General features: G+C 31.6%; 1 long non-coding RNA gene across 1 annotated transcript; it reads right to left on the bottom strand.

Moving 5' to 3' along the window:
* Positions 1-11,302: 11,302 nt before the first annotated feature.
* Positions 11,303-13,695, bottom strand: LOC120086283 (uncharacterized). The gene is made up of 2 exons (XR_005484181.2): positions 11,939-13,695; positions 11,303-11,837 (listed from the first exon to the last, which is right to left on the bottom strand). It is a non-coding gene; the product is annotated as an uncharacterized LOC120086283 (long non-coding RNA).
* Between the last annotated feature and the right edge of the window lie 3,279 nt (positions 13,696-16,974).

The raw sequence follows: 16,974 nt of genomic DNA, 5'->3' as shown, positions 1-16,974 counted from the left end.
AAAAACACAAGTTAGAGTTCAAACTTCTCACTCTACTCGTTGAACTAAAAAAATATTGAATTACAAAATTCTATATATTTTTTTTATAATGTGTGAGGTGAGAGAATCGAATCTATGTTAATTGAGCTACAAATCCTAACTATGATGCTATCAATAATCGTGGTTCATGATTCAAAATTCTATTCGGAAGAAGTTTTCTTTATTCACTCTGTTTTCCATTTTTATGAACTTATTAAATCTACTCATTTAGACAAAATTTACATATTTTTTATGAAAAAGGTTGATAGATGAAGCATCAATTAGCACATGTCACATAATTAGATATCCACATATAAAATACTTCTAGGATCTTTTAACATTGTCAATTACAATAAACTATATTTATTTTGTACTAAGTTACAAGATATTAATCTCTTTCCATAACTACCTCTATTTGTCTTGTTTTACGGTTATAAATTTTCTTATAAATAATTATTTAACACTTCTAGATCTCACACTCATCTTTTTAAGATATGATAGTTCAAATACCTAACTCCTTTGCAAATATATGATACCTTCACAAGATCAATCTAAAAAATTATAGATTGGCAATTGCCCTTTGTGATGACGATCTTGATATTTCTCTAAATTTTTAATATGTTCAATTTTTTAAAGAAAAAATATTAACAATTGACCTATGAAATATAAAACTAGATTCTATATCTAATAAAATCTAAGATTTTATGCTTGGTAGATACGTGAGTTTAAAAAATATAAATGTGTTAGATAGGTTAAAAATCTTTAGACATAAAATTTAAAATTGTTGAAATCTAAAGGTATAAAATTTCAAAGTTTAGGATTTTTTAGGCAATTTTAAGAATCTATTATGCATTTTCTAAAGTCTAAAAACCTTTTTAAGTATAACAAAAAGCTTAAATTGAATACAAATAAAAAAAGGAGAGAGAATCCATCCATACGGTGGTCTTCAATCCGGATCTCCACAAAACTAAATTGATAGAGCATGAAAAGTTAACACATGAGCAACAAAGTTATCTGACGATTGAATAGACAAAAACTAATGATTGAACCATCTTGATGTAACTCACAAATGGATTGAATAAAAACCTAATCTTATTGGCATATTTAGCATTCCTAACTAAAAGATTTATGCTACGTTTGGTCTGGTTTAAATTAAATATGTTAAAATAACTTTTTTAAAATAAATTAACTTTAAAAGCAATCTCATTCTAGCTTTTGAATTCTCCTAAATATAATTTTTAATTAATATTTAGTTTTCAATTTTATACCTTTAAAAGAAGATTTATTTTATATATTTATCTATAAGATATTTTTTTTAATATTTAAAAATTAATTTATAACGAACAAAATTTATCATACTAAATAATTATTTAAAAAAAATTGATTATAAGTTTATTTTAATTATTCTATCTAAAATAAGATATTTTTATATTTATTTACCAAACATTCTAATCTATTTTTTAAGTTAAAATTAAAATTTACCAAATACTATTGTATTTTTTTTCGCAACTGATTTTTTTTAAAAGTACAACTATAAGTCATTATTTTAAAAGTTAAAAGCAATTCAAAACAGCTTAATATCAATCAAAATTAAACAGAATTTTAAAGTTGAAATTTAAAAATGGTAAAGTTGTAATTTAACATAATAATATTATTCCGAAAAAAAAAAAGTAATAAATGATAGTGCGGTCGGGTGGTGGCTCTGCCGTACGGCGGTGCTGTGAAGAACTTGGCAAGAATTACGATTCCACCGTGGCACTGAATCGGATGTGGGCCCACCCTTTTCTGAATTCTGAGATTACTATTGATTATTTATAATATTTTGTGGTTTTTTAAATAAAATTTTGCTTTTCCCGATAAATGGTCCATGTTCTTTAATATATATATATATATATATATTGTTTTTTTTTCTAGAAAAATCTGTCAAACTTTGGTGAGTTTAAATTATTATTTTATTAATATATTTAAACAAATGAACATGTCACATTAAAATTGACATGGATTTTTTTTGTTATCTAAGACTAAAAATTCGATATTTCGTCCACACAATTATTATAAAATGAAAATTTTAAATCTGTAGATATTTAGGGATCTTTTTAAAATTCATTTAAGGACAAAAAATAAAAGTTAAAAATAGAATGACTAAAATAAACTTTTTAAAAATACGAAAATCAAAATGAATGAGAATTTTTAGGTTTTTTTTAGAAAAATTGAGTTTTAAACCTGATAGATTTTTAACATATCTAATATTGCTTCAAAAGAAAGTTAAGTCGTTGGTTTAGAGTTTTTTTTTTAAGAAATGTGGTTGGTTTAGATGTAAATAGAACAATAAAATAGTAATGTAACGATACATAAATTATTTTAATAAATTTGAATGAACTCTTTTCCGAAGTTATATAATTGTCTATATTTATAAAAAATTATCTAAAATATCAAGCATGATATTCTTGCGTGATATTTTAGCATTTCTTTTTAGGTTGGATTTTTTTTCCCTTTTGAATAGTTATATATAAAATATTATATATACCTTTCAAAAAAAGGAAGACTTTTCTTTCTAAAAGTGGGAATAGAATATTAAAGCAATGATGTCTTCATCATTTACATTTATAATCTTACTTTCTATCTAATTTTAAAATAAATATGGTGGTGTAGAGAATAAGAATATTCAATCGATTTGGAATTAATTCTTTAAGAAAAGAATATTCAGCTCAATTAACTAATAATGAAAATTGTACAGAAAGTTAAATTCTAAAATATGGTGTAGATTTCAATGAATTTTGACATAAAGTGGTTTCTTTTCCTTGGATTTGAATTTCATTCTCATTCATAAACTCTTACCTTTATTATAATTTGATTTTAAAGGGCTTATTTGTCAATGCAATTCAGATTTGTCTTATTGCCTTTCGTTTCATTGGATTCAATGAACATTGAAATCGTGGATTTTATTTTAAACTGTTTTGGAATTATTAGTGAAAATTTTGAAAAAGAAAATTAAAAATCACTTCTCGTCCCTAAGCTTTCATAAAAGTAATAATTTAATATCTAAATTTTTGCTTGTGATAATTTAGTTCTGATAATTTAAAATATGTAGCAATTTAGTTCCTAGTGTAGAAATTAATGTTAAGATTTAATGAGAATTCTTTCATAAATAAAAGATAAACTAATTAGAGACTCAATATTTTTTATAAAATACAAAGCCTACATCATAAAATAATAAAACTTGGCATCTAATTTTATAAATTTATGGTTAAAAATCACTTTTAGTTTCTAAATATTCGTAGAAGTAACAATTTGATCCTTGAACTTTGTTTATAACAATTTAGTCTCTATGTTTTAAATTTTGTAATATTTTAGTCATTTAACTTTACTATGTAACAATTAGTCTCTATACTTTAAAATTTGTAATAATTTAGTTCTTATTGTAGAAATTAATAATAAAGTTTAATAAGATTTCATGCATAAATAAACTGTTAAACTAATTAAAGACTCAATATTTTTGCAAAATATAAAGTTTACATCATAAAATATTAAAAAATGACTTCTAATTTTGATGCAATTTTTTACATAAGAGAATAAATCGTTACAATTTTGAAAGTACAAGGACTATATTATTACATATTAAAGTTCAAGGACCAAATCGTTACAAAATTAAAAATATAGGGACTAAATCGTTACAAACCAAAGTTTAGGAACTAAATTGTTACTTTCAAGATAGTTCAGGGACCAAAAATGATATCTAACCTAAATTTATTTAGGTTAGGAACTAAGTTGTTACAAATTTAAAAGTGCAAGGATTAAATTGTTACATACTAAAGTTTAAGGACTAAATCGTTACAAATCAAAGTATATTGACTAAATCGTCACAAATCAAAATTTAGGGACTAAATTGTTACTTTCATGAAATTTTAGGGATTAAAAATATTTTTTTAATATACCAGACTTAGAATAAATATATTATTGTGAAAATATACTTTTTATAATGACCCGACTATTGTAAAATAGACCTTAGTCATTATTATGCATATAAGGTTTAGAAAACATAAGATTTTGACTAAAATCGAAGATAAAATCAAGAAGAATACAAAAAAAAACCTTTATTTAAAAGAAATAACTTTTATTTTTTATTCTTCTTGATTTTAACTTCAATTTTAGTGGAATGACGGATTTTGTTGCCCAAATTCGTTCTAAATAATTTAACCATACCCATCATCACAAACCGCTAATCTTAGTGGCAAAACTGGGTCGAACACAAGAAGTTCTAAAATTTCTCAATTAAACGATTTAAAGCTCGATGGTAACCAATGAGAGGAGTTTTTGAAATTGTTTTTTTGTAGATAAATTTAAACGCATAAAATAAAATATAGTATTGAAATTCAATTTGAGAAAGCCTAGCTTGGGTTGTTATGGAATTTTTCTATTCAATGTATTTAGTCAAAGAATTCTCATTACTAGAGTCAAGTAATTGTATATACCTAACTGAATTAATTGAAATGACCAGTTAATTCGACCTAATTGACTAATTAACCAATTCAAATCGATGAACAACATGCAAATTTAAGTTGGCCTACCTGCATTAAGACCTAGGGCAAAGTCAGGTTAAACATCTAACAGGAACAACCTTAATGAAATGTCCATGATTCAATTCTAGGTTGGTTAGAACAATGCTCATCCAAATTGATTCACAAGCTAACCTAACCTATTGCTTCTAAATGATTAACACAAAATTATATGTCACGTATCAAATGTCAATCAAAAGTGATAATTATAAAATTCTCAATTGTTCAATAATATAATCATAATCAATCAAGAATAGAACTAAATCCGACAATTACAATAAGATAGTTCAAAAAATCACAAATACATCGAAATAGGTAGAAAAAACCTAAACTCAAGCTAGAAACGATTATTTTAACCCATTATTGACATGTCGATCAATAGAAAATTGGTTTGGTACATTTACTGAGCAAAAAGGGGAAGAAAATAGAATTTGAGTTCCAATCGGCAGATATTAGAGTGTTTTTTACCTAGGGAGCAAAAGATCTATTTATAAAAATCTTAATCGCATCACAACGTTGGGGATAGTGCCATGGCGCTGACGGAATTTTATATGCACGGTGACTTTGGAGCATCATGGCGTTGTGTGCCTTTCTCGAAATCAAACATTTTGTCTTTGAGCGTAGCGCTATGCTCTCTTTAGCGACAATATGGTAATTTTGGGATTCTCTTTCCTGGTTGATGCAATTAAGTTTGTTTTAGCTTCATTTCGTCTCTAATAACGTCTTGTTCTACCCTCAATATGCTCGAAATCTATAAAATAACCAATTAAACACGTAAAATACAAGAACAATCCTAAATTAAGTGGCGCAAGATAGCACATTTTCAGTGCTATCAAACACCCCCAACTTAATTTTGGATCGTCCTTGAGCAATGTAGAAATAAGCACACAGTTATACAATAGATATGCTCACTTAAATTGCATGGTTCATTTCTCAAGTCTTAACAATCTCTTAGAATTCAACTTGCACTAAAAAATGAAATCAGTTCATAATCAATTAATGAAGTACAATTTAAAACTAATTTTAGACTTATTCATGCAAGAGTGAGTTCAAAGTCTTTCTAATTAAGTTTTAGCACCTCGAAATGGCATTAATTGGCTCTCAATTGGTTTTCCCTATACTTGTTCATGTGCTTGTTGGGGTTGATGCCCTAAAGTCTCGTGTCCTATAGTTTGTAAACAGTTTGTACCAATGTTTGTGTTGTATAATATATGATATTTACTTCACATATTGTATTTTTGCGTAGTTGCTTGTTTTATTTGCTTTACCACAAACCAATAAACATAAAATCCTTGATTATTTGTATGTGACTCAAGCATGTATGTGGTGACATACAAGTGGATCATGTCTTGAGTGATAACCAAGATGGTCTGTAGTATATGGATATAGGAGGGAAACCTTATCCTGGTAACACTACGGATGCGGCTCGCTTTGTGGAATCGTCACAAGACTTCTGACTTGTCACAGATGGTCTGATCCTGATCATTCGCGTTGGGGACATGCGAGCAGGGGTGTCTTATACAAAGAGTTTATATAAGACCTGACCACGAAGTGTTAACGTCTCTTTATATAGCACCATTCATGACAGAGACTTCACTTCACTAGGATGACCATAGGTAACATGACCTCAATCCTGAGTAAGTTGGGAACTCTTGCCATTGAGGGCGGTCATTTGATTTGTATGGATGCGAGTGGCTAAGTCGCCAATTCAAACCTACCATTTTGAGGATTCGTTTGATTTAGGAGCTGGGAACTCAGCTACATAGGATGGAATTCACTTCTTCCCCGAGGCAGGGGTAAATAGATAGATAGCTTCCTTAAAGGCTGATTCCAGGGCTTAAACGATGGTGCCACACACCTTCTCTTTGCCCGAGAGGGTTCACACATAATTGGACTATGTTGTATTGTTCATTAGAGGAATCAGTGGTATTTAAGAAGTGAGATGTAACTATAGGAGCAAAACGATAATTTGACCTAGTTATACTTACGAGCATCTGTGAAGGGTCATCGTACTCATGATTGGTTATATCCGATGGACATAGAAATATATCTGTGGTAAGAAGAGTTCAGTTGTTGGTGTTTAGTGGAATGCTTGACAATTAACGGATGGTGGATCTCATGGCTAAAGAGTTTAATCAGCTATTCACGAACCGTTGGAGCTTCGAGCCACAGGTCCATTAGGTCCCCTGGGTAGCTTGGATAAGGTCGAAAACTAGTGTTTGGGTTAATTTGAATTGTTCAAATTGACAAGAGGAAGTTCATGTATGAGATACATTATTTTGGAGAAAATTAGATATAAATATGATTTATATCAAGTAGAGGAGAAAATACTATAGTAGATATGTGATATCAAACTATAGGTTAAAAATATAATATGATTATATTTATTAATATTTTAGTTGGTTAATTATATGATTATTAACCCAAAAATCACTTTTGGACGTGGGTTAGTGGGGCAACGTCGATTATTGTAACCGATGAATTAAAATGAAAATAGTTTTCATTTTGAATCGTCGTCCGAAAAAAGGAGAGGAACGCGCTGGTGAATCAAAAACGATTACTTAAGTATTTTGAAAGCTTATATGATAGTCGCTCTGTGCCTAGACAATCGTCCATCTCGTGCCTAAACGATCGCACACTAAGTCCTAAACGATCGTATAGTGTGTCGTGTTAGCTAAACGATCGTATACATTTTCCTAAATGATCGTTCAGTAAAATCTACACGATCGTGTAGCTTCTCCTAAACGATAAGTATTTTGCTATACGATAGCGCCTTTTTCCCTCCCACTTGCTTATCGCCTACACGATCTGGTCTTCCTCATTCCTCTACCAAATTCACCAAAGACCACGCTTTGAGTTCTCACTCCAAGAATACCCGGGGCTCTTTTCTGGTGGTGTCGTCTCCGTTGCAGTCGTGAGTGCTGCTACGTTGACGATTGGGTGGAGATTTCCACTGCATTGAGTTCCAAAGTTTGGAGATTGTCTTCAACTGGTATGACACTCTCTCCCATGGTATATCTTGTTCATAGCATGCCAATAATTACTGTTTGTTTGCATAATTGTACATTAAATGTATATTGTTGTATTTCGATCACTGTGAAATTGGAGCGATCCGAACGCGCTCATGGAAATCTTCGGTAAGAGATCCTTTAACACTAACTATCAAGTGCAAAAAAAAAAAAAAAACCAATGCGGTAATATGTCAACTGAGGTGCTTGAAATTAAACTCTAGGGTACCATAAACTTACATTTATTTTACCTACGGGTATTAGTTTTCACACATCACTATAGGGAACTATACTTATTCTTTTCTCATGAGTGTCTTAATTAATCACAGTAAGAGCAGTTCTTTTTACCCGTAGTCATGCATAACATTACAAGTTCACTTTTTTCGATATTTTCTTTTCAACACAACATTTTTTTTATCTGCAGATTTTAAAGCAGGCATATATTTTACTTTTACTCCTCAGTATTACATTACAACCTATCATGCACTATAAAATTAGTGGGGTCTATCAGAGTGACAACAAAAATACAAGCTAAGTAATAAAATTCTAAGTATGCAAGACCTAATGTAGGCAAACAATGAATTTAAGTGTGCATGAAAAGTAAGAAATTTTTTTAAAAGGGTTAAAAACCACGATTAATCATCTCAAAAAAAAAAAAATCATACAAGTCAAGATACAAAGGAGTGCGTCATAGACTAGTCATAATAATGAACCACACAACATGAGCAAGCATGCATACAAGCACACGAACAAAATAGCCCGAGCTCAAATGCTCAAGGGCTCCAGCCAGAACATGGACATCCCTCACCCCCAACTTAAAATATAACATTGTCCCTAATGTGATAAGGAATAAAAAGCAAGGGACAAAATAAAAGGGAAATAGAAATCTTCCTTGGATTTTGGCACATGGATGCGTGTGATGCCTGGCTCTTGAAAAAGTAATTCTCTTCATCTTCTTCCAAAAACCTAAACATAAAAAAACATAGGAAGAATTAAGTCAGCAAAAATAAAAATAACCAGAAAAGAAACCTAAACTAAGAAAGCAATAAAAAAACGTAAATCTTGGCTGCCTTCAGGTAGCGCAATTATTTAAGGTCGCTATGCTCGACCCCACTCGGCTTCCTCATCCAAATCCATCAAATACCATCGAGTTACCATCTTCCATCCCTAACTTAAGGGGTTGGCCACTATCCTAAAAAATAATAAAACTGAAAAATATAGGATAAGTAGTAGAAGGAGAATCAATCACAAAAAATAATTTCAATTTTATCTTCATGCCTAAGGATTAGGGATCCTATATCAAGATCAATATTAGTTTTAGCAGTCTTTAAGAAGGGTCGACCTAACAACGCGGATAACTCAGAAGAAGCAGAATCAACATTCATATTTATGGCATAAAAATCAAAAGGGAAAGTAAGGCCACTGACTTTAACAAGCATATCTTTTACCATACCAATTGGCCTAACAACAAAATGGTCAATTAACTACACCAAAATATTAGCAAGGTGCAGAACGTGGGACTGAGAATCAACATTTATAGAAGCAAACATAATATTAATTGCAGACCGTAGATTTAACATGGATATTCAAATTTCCTAGTACCTATTTGACAAGGCACAGAAAATGTACCTGGGTCTTCCTGCTTAATAGGTAGATTACCTGGAAGGACTACCTCCTGCTTGACCTCTTCCTCTTGTTTCTCTCTTTCTAAAGGAACCTCAACCTATACCTTCTTGCCCTTTTTAGTAAGGCTCTTGTTACCTGGAGACTCAACAGAATGCACCTCTTTCTTGTGCACACCTTCCTTAGCAACATAAAACCTACTAGAGAAAGGAGCAACATGTTGGGTTGTATATCCTAAAACTCGCAGTTTGTAAAGTAAACATTTTCTATTATCAATAAAGATGTTATTCAACATTTTTTCAATAAAGTTGTTATTGGATTTTTTAAAGTTGTAAAAACTAAATCCAATAAACTAAGATCCATGGTTATTATATGAATACTTGAACTTTATGTGGAGATATAAAGATAGATCGAGTTCGAGTAAATAGCCAAAACAGTCTATAGTATATGAATAAGATTGGGTGCCTTATTCTGATAACACTATTGGATGCAGCCCACTCCGTAGTTGTTATAATTTGTTGTAAGGTGCTACAAACGAAGTGATCCTGATTCGTTCATATATTGACATGAGAAATGAAGGTGTCCTATGCAATGAGTTTGCATAAGATCGGACCAATAAATAAGTCACTCTTACTTTATAACATTATTTACTGTTTAAGACTGATTATTTCGCTTAGATAACCTAGGTAACTCGATCTTAATCTTGAGTTAACTATGAACTTCTGTTTATTTGAGATTATCCTTATATTTGCATGGGTGAGGGTTGGCTCAACAGTGCCGACTCAATAAGCCTCCCATTTCAGGGGTAGGATCGGGTAGATAGCTGAGGACATAGGATGCAAGATGAGATTCATGCCTACCCGATTTAGGGATAGAAGGAAGGTTGTTCTCTTAAGTACTGAATCCAAGTCTTGAACAAGGGGCCCCCACTCTTTCATTATCTTGAGAGGGATCTGGTTTAGTGATTGGATCACGAACCAATTGTTCATTAGAGAATCAGTGAAACTTAAGAAGCAAAATGTAATTTCGGGGGTAAAATAACATTTTCACTCAACCATTATTACGAACAACCTGTGAAGGGTCGACTTACTGATTATGGATAAATCAAATAGACACAAATATATCTACAGTGAGAAGAGTGAAACTACTGAGCTATAGTGATGCGATTCGGTAATTAACAAATATTGATTAATTCGGTCTAAAGAGTTTTGGCCAATTAATCTCAAATCGTTGGAGCTCATGATCTGTAGGTCCATAAGGTCCCTCTACTAGCTCATAAAACATGAACACCTTGGATTAGTAAATTGAATGAATTTGAAATGATTTCAATTTGAAGTGTTCAAATTGAATTTAGGATTTCAATTTGAAGTGTTCGAATTGTAAATTAGGGTTTGAATTTGAATTGTTCAATTTCAAATTAGGGTTTGTATAATTATATTTGATATAATTAACATTTAATTTATCTAAATTAAATGAAATTTGAAAGTTTTAATATTTAAATATTGATTTAAATATTAATTACATGATTATGATTCATGTACAAATTAGGTGTTGAATTAATTTAATATTTGATATTAAATTTTTATTTAATTAATCAAAATAAAATAAATTTTCATTCAAAATTCAAAAATTGGTTTTTTGAATTTATGAATTTAATTAATTTTGAATTAATTAAAATTAAAATTAATTTCTTAGTGGAGATTTCCAATTTTTGGAAATCTTGAAATGTTGTCTTCTTAATGCAACACCTAGACCACTTCAAAATTAAAATTGATGTGTCTTTCAGCATGTGATCTGAGGGATTGCATGTATGTGGTGGATAAAAACACCTCAATTTTGATTCGAATTTCAACGTCTTTTGTTAAAAATTGAGAATTTGCTGCATAATTTTTTTCCTCTCTCAAACCCTCACAAGTCCCCTTCACAAATTCATTTCATTTTGAGTTCCACCACTCAAATTAAAGGTTGAGAATAGTAGAGAAGATCTATTGGTAGTTCACTAAGGTGTCGAAGCTGAGAATTCGAGAGGAGCATCTTGGATTTGGTAGGATTCAACAAAGGTATGATGTTCTTGAAACCATCTTCTAGAAAATATGGTTTTGCATGCTTTTAGAAATCAAATTAAAAGTAATTAGAATACTTATTGATTCTGATTGCTTCCGTTGCATGATTCTTCATCCTATCACAACATGTATGTAACAATTCAAATTAAGAAGTGGATCAAAACATACCCACGTCTTCTAGGTGGGTAGGTTATTCTATTCCTCGGTATCCTAAGCATTTACAACTTCAACTGACTCAATCACTGGCTCTAAATTAGGCATATGGAAGGTCTTAATGCATCTAACGGTAGAGATGACACTAACATTACACACATTGGACATAGGTTGGAAAGGAAGCTTCCCATACTGAGTGTCTAGTCGACTGGTCGCATTGGTTAGTTGGGATATCTGAGTAGTCATACTCTGGATGTGACTGGAAGTGGTCTGCTGGAATAGCTCCTAGTTCTTTTGGATTTCCATGATGGATTCAGCTAGGCTCTTCACCATGTTCTCCAAAGGCATACTAATTTGATTGGGCCTTAGTATCTCTTATTTCTCCAATGGGTGTTATTGTACAACCCGCCACCTTGCTGATTCCCCGTTAGTTCACCTCAACAACAAGCTCATTAGCAAAGAAAACCTATTTCATAAGAGCAAAAAGTTCAACGAGTTCAACTTTAAGATAATTTACCTATTGTAGATGTGGTTGGCTGAGTGATGTGGTCCCTAGTAATGAACTGTTGATTGTTCTCAACTATGGTGGAAATCAACTCTTTGGCCTCAGTGGGGGTCTTATTCACCAATATGCCACCAGTTGTTGTATAGATGTTATTTTTATCCTGTTGAAGCATACCCTCATAGAAGTAGTGGATGAGGAGGTGATATGAAATCTGATGGTTGGGGAAGCCAGCGTAGAAGCGCTTAAACCTTTCCCAATACTTGTATAAGGACTCCCCTAGATCTTGCAAAATACTGTAAATTTCTTTCTTGATTCTGGCTGCAGGGGAGGTTGGGAAGAATTTTTCTAGGAACTTCTTCTTCAGATCCATCCAGGTGGTGTCACTCCCAGAAGGTAGATAGTAGAGCTAATCCTTTGCATCGGGAAGGCTCTCAAGTTCAATTGCTCCTCAATCACACCATGGGGCCACATCCCATCACACACAATGTGGAACTCTTTGAGATGTTTGTGTGGATCCTCACCAACACACCCATGAAAAGCAGAAAGTCGATGGTTAAGATCTAACATCTCCTATTTCTGGAAGGGATTTGTTTAGGGGCTGAGTTTCCTGAAAATGGTCTATAGGAAAGATATTGGGAATGAGGTTTCGATATGGGTTTTTTATGATCTTTGGAATCCTTATCCACTTTCATTTCGAGCTGTTACGTCGAATTTTGGGAGATTGGAGATGGTTGTTTCTTCTTTGATTGATCATGATTGTAAGTGGGATGAGGCTATTGTCAATAATTTATTTTTAGCCCAGTTGATTGGGATGTGATTTTGAACATTCCTTTATGAAGGTTAGAGTGGTGAGATAGGTGGCATTTGATCATTGGGGTTGGATATTTGTTTAAGAGCAGTATGTGGTTGCTCTCCAGTATATTGATTCTAGATCTTCGTTGAATATGTGCGGCAGGTCCAGTTGGTGGAAGAATTTGTGGAGTTTAAAGGTTCTGGCCAAGGTCATGCATTTCATCTGGAGGGCTTTTCATAATTTCCTTCTGACTCGTCTTAATCTTTGGTGACATTATATTGATGTTCCCCCTCTTTGTCCAATGTATAAGTCGGCTGAAATGTTCACTGAGCATGCCCTCTTTGGGTGATATAGGACAAGGAGGATCTTGAAAGATCTTATTCCTACCTGGAGGGACATGGATTTTCAGCAATTGGTTAATAGAGGTTGGGTGTTGAAGGACGGTTAGGGCGTGTCTTTCTTGAGTTTTTTTGGTCGATCTGGTACCTTAGTTCTCTATATGGATGCCTCTCATTGAGAGGGGGTTGACATTACAGGAATTGGCTTGGTATTTCTTGTTGGTTCTTTCAAGGTCAAGTGATTGGGTATGAGTTCCTTTCAAGTTGCTTATTTTCTTTTTGTGCTAAAGCGCATGCGACAGTGGGGAGACTAAAGTTAGCTTGCTAGAATGAGGTGGGTAATTGCACTATTTTTCATGATTGCGAGTTGATAATCGATATGATTAATCACATGGGTGATTCGTTTTTGGAGGTTCTTCATTTCATTGAAGAGATTTGGAGTTTTAGTTCGTCTTTTACTTCAATTAATTATCACTTTGTGTTGGGATTAGTGTCATAAATCTCTTGTAATCTCATAGTTTGTAAACTTTGTATAAACATATTGTTGTTAATAAAATAAGTGTTATTTTATAAGCATATACTCAATCTAATAAACTAAGATCCTAGGTTATTTCATGTAATTTAAATAAGTATGTAGAGACATACAAGTGGATTTTGTTTAAATAATAACCTAAACGGTCTGTAGTAGATGGATAAGGTTGAGTACCTTATCCTGGTGACACTACGGATACGACCCGCTTTGTAGGTGTTACAAGTGTTGTAAAGTGCTATAAATGATCTGATCCTGATCACTCATGTAGAGACATGTGAACGGGAGTATCCTATACAAAGAGTTTGTATAAGACCGAATCACAAAATGATTAGTCTCTTTATATAACACCGTTAATAATAGAGACTTACATTTCACTAGGATGACCATAGGTGACATGACCTGAATCTTGAGTGAGTTGTGAACTCCTGCTCATGAAGGCGGTTCTTTGATTTGTATGAGTGAGAGTGGCTAGATTGCCAACTTAATATGCCTACCACTTTGGGGATTCGTCTAACTGAGGAGCTGGTAACACAGCTACACAAAACGGAATACACTCATTCCTCGATGTTGGGGCAAATAGATAAATTACTCCCTTAAAGGCTGATTTTGGGTTTGAACATAGTGGTCACACCGTCTCCTGGCTCGAGAGGGACTTGGTCATAATTGGATCATGACTTATTGTTCATTAGAGGGATCAGTGGTACTTAAGAGTTAGATGTAACTACAGGGGCAAAACGGTAATTTTGGCTCAATTGTATTTACGAGCAATTTGTGAAGGGTCATCGCACTGTTGATTGCTTATATCCAATGGACACAGAAATATATCTGTAGTGCGAAGAGTGTAGCTCTCGGTCTTTAGTGGAATAACCGATAGTTAATGAATGTTGGGTAATTTAATTAAAGAGTTTAATTAATTATCCAAGTACGTTGGAGTTTCAATCTACAGGTCCATTAGGTCCCCTCTGTAGCTCAACATGAATTTGATTGAGAATGAGTTTTGGATTAATTTGAAGTGTTCAAATTAATTGAGGGAATTAATTATATATGATTGATTAAATTAATTATATATGTGATATAATTAATATAATGTATTTGATACATTATAATATAGGTAACATGAGAGGAATTTGAATATGATTCACATACTAATTATATGAATAAGATTCATATAATTAAATTTAATATAAATATTATTTACATTAAATACCATAAATAAGTTGAGAGGAATTAAATATTTGAATATAATTTAAATATTAATTATATGAATGAGATTCATATAAGTGAATCTAATATAAGTGTGATTTATATTAAATGTCATGTATTGTTGAGAGAAAATAAAACCTATAGGTTATGTCGTATTTGATGCAATATAAAACTATAGGCTAAATGTTATATTTGATATAACATATAGTGTGTATATATATATATATATATTATTAATTTAATTTAAATTAATTAAAGAGAGGGAGTTACAACTCCCTCCCCTCGTTCTCTCAGTCAATTACGTGGGTTGTAGAAGAACGAATGGTGCTGATTCATCTTCTTCCACAATTCTCTCTGTGAGTTGTGTGCACTGGGAAAAGTTTACAGAGAAGAAAATTCCCCCTCTTCCTCCTTTCCTTTTGTTTCCCTCTTCCAAAACCCTAAGACAAAGCCCACACTTCTTGTCATTCTCAAACCCTAAGGAGAATATAGGAGACTCTATTTAGTAGCGTCTCTTTTGGAAAAAGAGATCCATTCGAGGGAGTTTTTGAAGAAATTCGTTCTTAAAAGGTATTTTCTTCTTCCATTTTTTCTTTAAAGAATGTTGTAGTTTAAATTAAATGTATGATCCTTCTCTTTTAATTCTATAATTTTTGTAAGTTCTGTGAAAAACGAAAATTGGGACCGATCCCCGCATTCCACTGCGTAAACCTTCAATGGGTTTCCCTTCAATTGGTATCAGAGCCAGGTTTTGGATCCCAATTTTTTTTATTAAATTTCATAATTTTAATTAAAGAATTGGTGGGTGCATTTTGTATTATTTTTCATATGATGAATGTTTTTATGGAATGAGTTTTGCATATTGGATGTATTTGAAATTGGCTAGAATTTACTGCTTTAAAGTTGTTTAAAGTTGTAATTGTCCGATGTTTTGTTTAATTTCATGTAATCGAGTCTATAATTGTCTGTGTCATTCATGATGGAGCTCCAGCTTTGAATCAATGATTTTTTGGGGCAAGAACGGAGCTAATCGGATGAACGGGCGAAGTAAAACAGGCTTTATGCCACGCAGCATTGCGACGCTTCTGTCCCAGCGTTGCAATGCTGCGACAACATAAAAGCCAGTGTTGCAACGCTAGCATCAAAGCCTCGCGACACTCCGACCAGAGGTTTCTTTGCAGTTTTTTCTTTTTATTTAATTATTAATTTGTAATAATTAATTATTTATTGTGTTTTCAATAATTAAATTAATATAATTATTATATTAATTTAATTAATGTTTAGGATGTCAATGTCGGTTCGATATTGCTTTTCTATTTAATTATATATATGATGTATGATTTTAATTATTTTATATGTCATATTGTGTATCATATAGAATTAAATCCTACCATAGGTTATGCATAATTCATGCATCATTTGTATTATAAATGTTATAATATATGATATGCATAATTTAATTTTATAACAAGCTCATGCATCATATAATATAAGTGTTATATGATATGCTAGCATGCATAAAAAAAATAGTCATGCATCATTTATATTATAATCATTATAATATATAGTTTGAATGTATGCATGTAATGGATGTTATTTGATTTCATTAATTTGTTATATATAAGTGTTATGTATATGTAGTAATGAAATGAACATTGCATGATGCATAACATTACTTTAAGTAATCTTATAAACGTTCTAATTTTATAAAGTATGTCGATCAAAGCAATGTAGGTTATAATTTGTTTCATTTACTTTATAAGAGATAAATAAATGAAATTTAAATTAAAATCAATAACTCAGAGTTGCATGCAAACTTAGGTAAAATCATTTTTTTAAAATATGGTTCATATAGATATAAGTTCACAAATTTCTAATGAGATTAGAAATTAGATTGATCATTTTTAATCGGTTTAATAGGATTAAATTGATTTCAATAAAAGATTAAATTTATAGCAAACATATCTATAAGGGACCTTTTGTCTAAGGTGAGTTCTGTCTAGGATGGGGTACTTAAGATGACGGAAACGTCGCACACCTACCTGGAAAGGTGAACTAGATAGATTTTCTGTAAGCATGCAATTGTTGATTAACATTTGTTAAAATATTTAACGAATATTAATCAAAATTATTTAACTTTCCAAAGTAAGTGTTACTTTTAGGCAAACTTAAATGGCCATTT

Source organism: Benincasa hispida, chromosome 9, assembly GCF_027475165.1.
Source record: "Benincasa hispida cultivar pf3 chromosome 9, pf3_genome.v1.1, whole genome shotgun sequence".
NCBI classification, from domain to species: domain Eukaryota; kingdom Viridiplantae; phylum Streptophyta; class Magnoliopsida; order Cucurbitales; family Cucurbitaceae; genus Benincasa; species Benincasa hispida.
The sequence above is the reverse complement of the archived record's forward strand: the minus strand, read 5'-3'. Positions and strand labels throughout refer to the sequence as shown.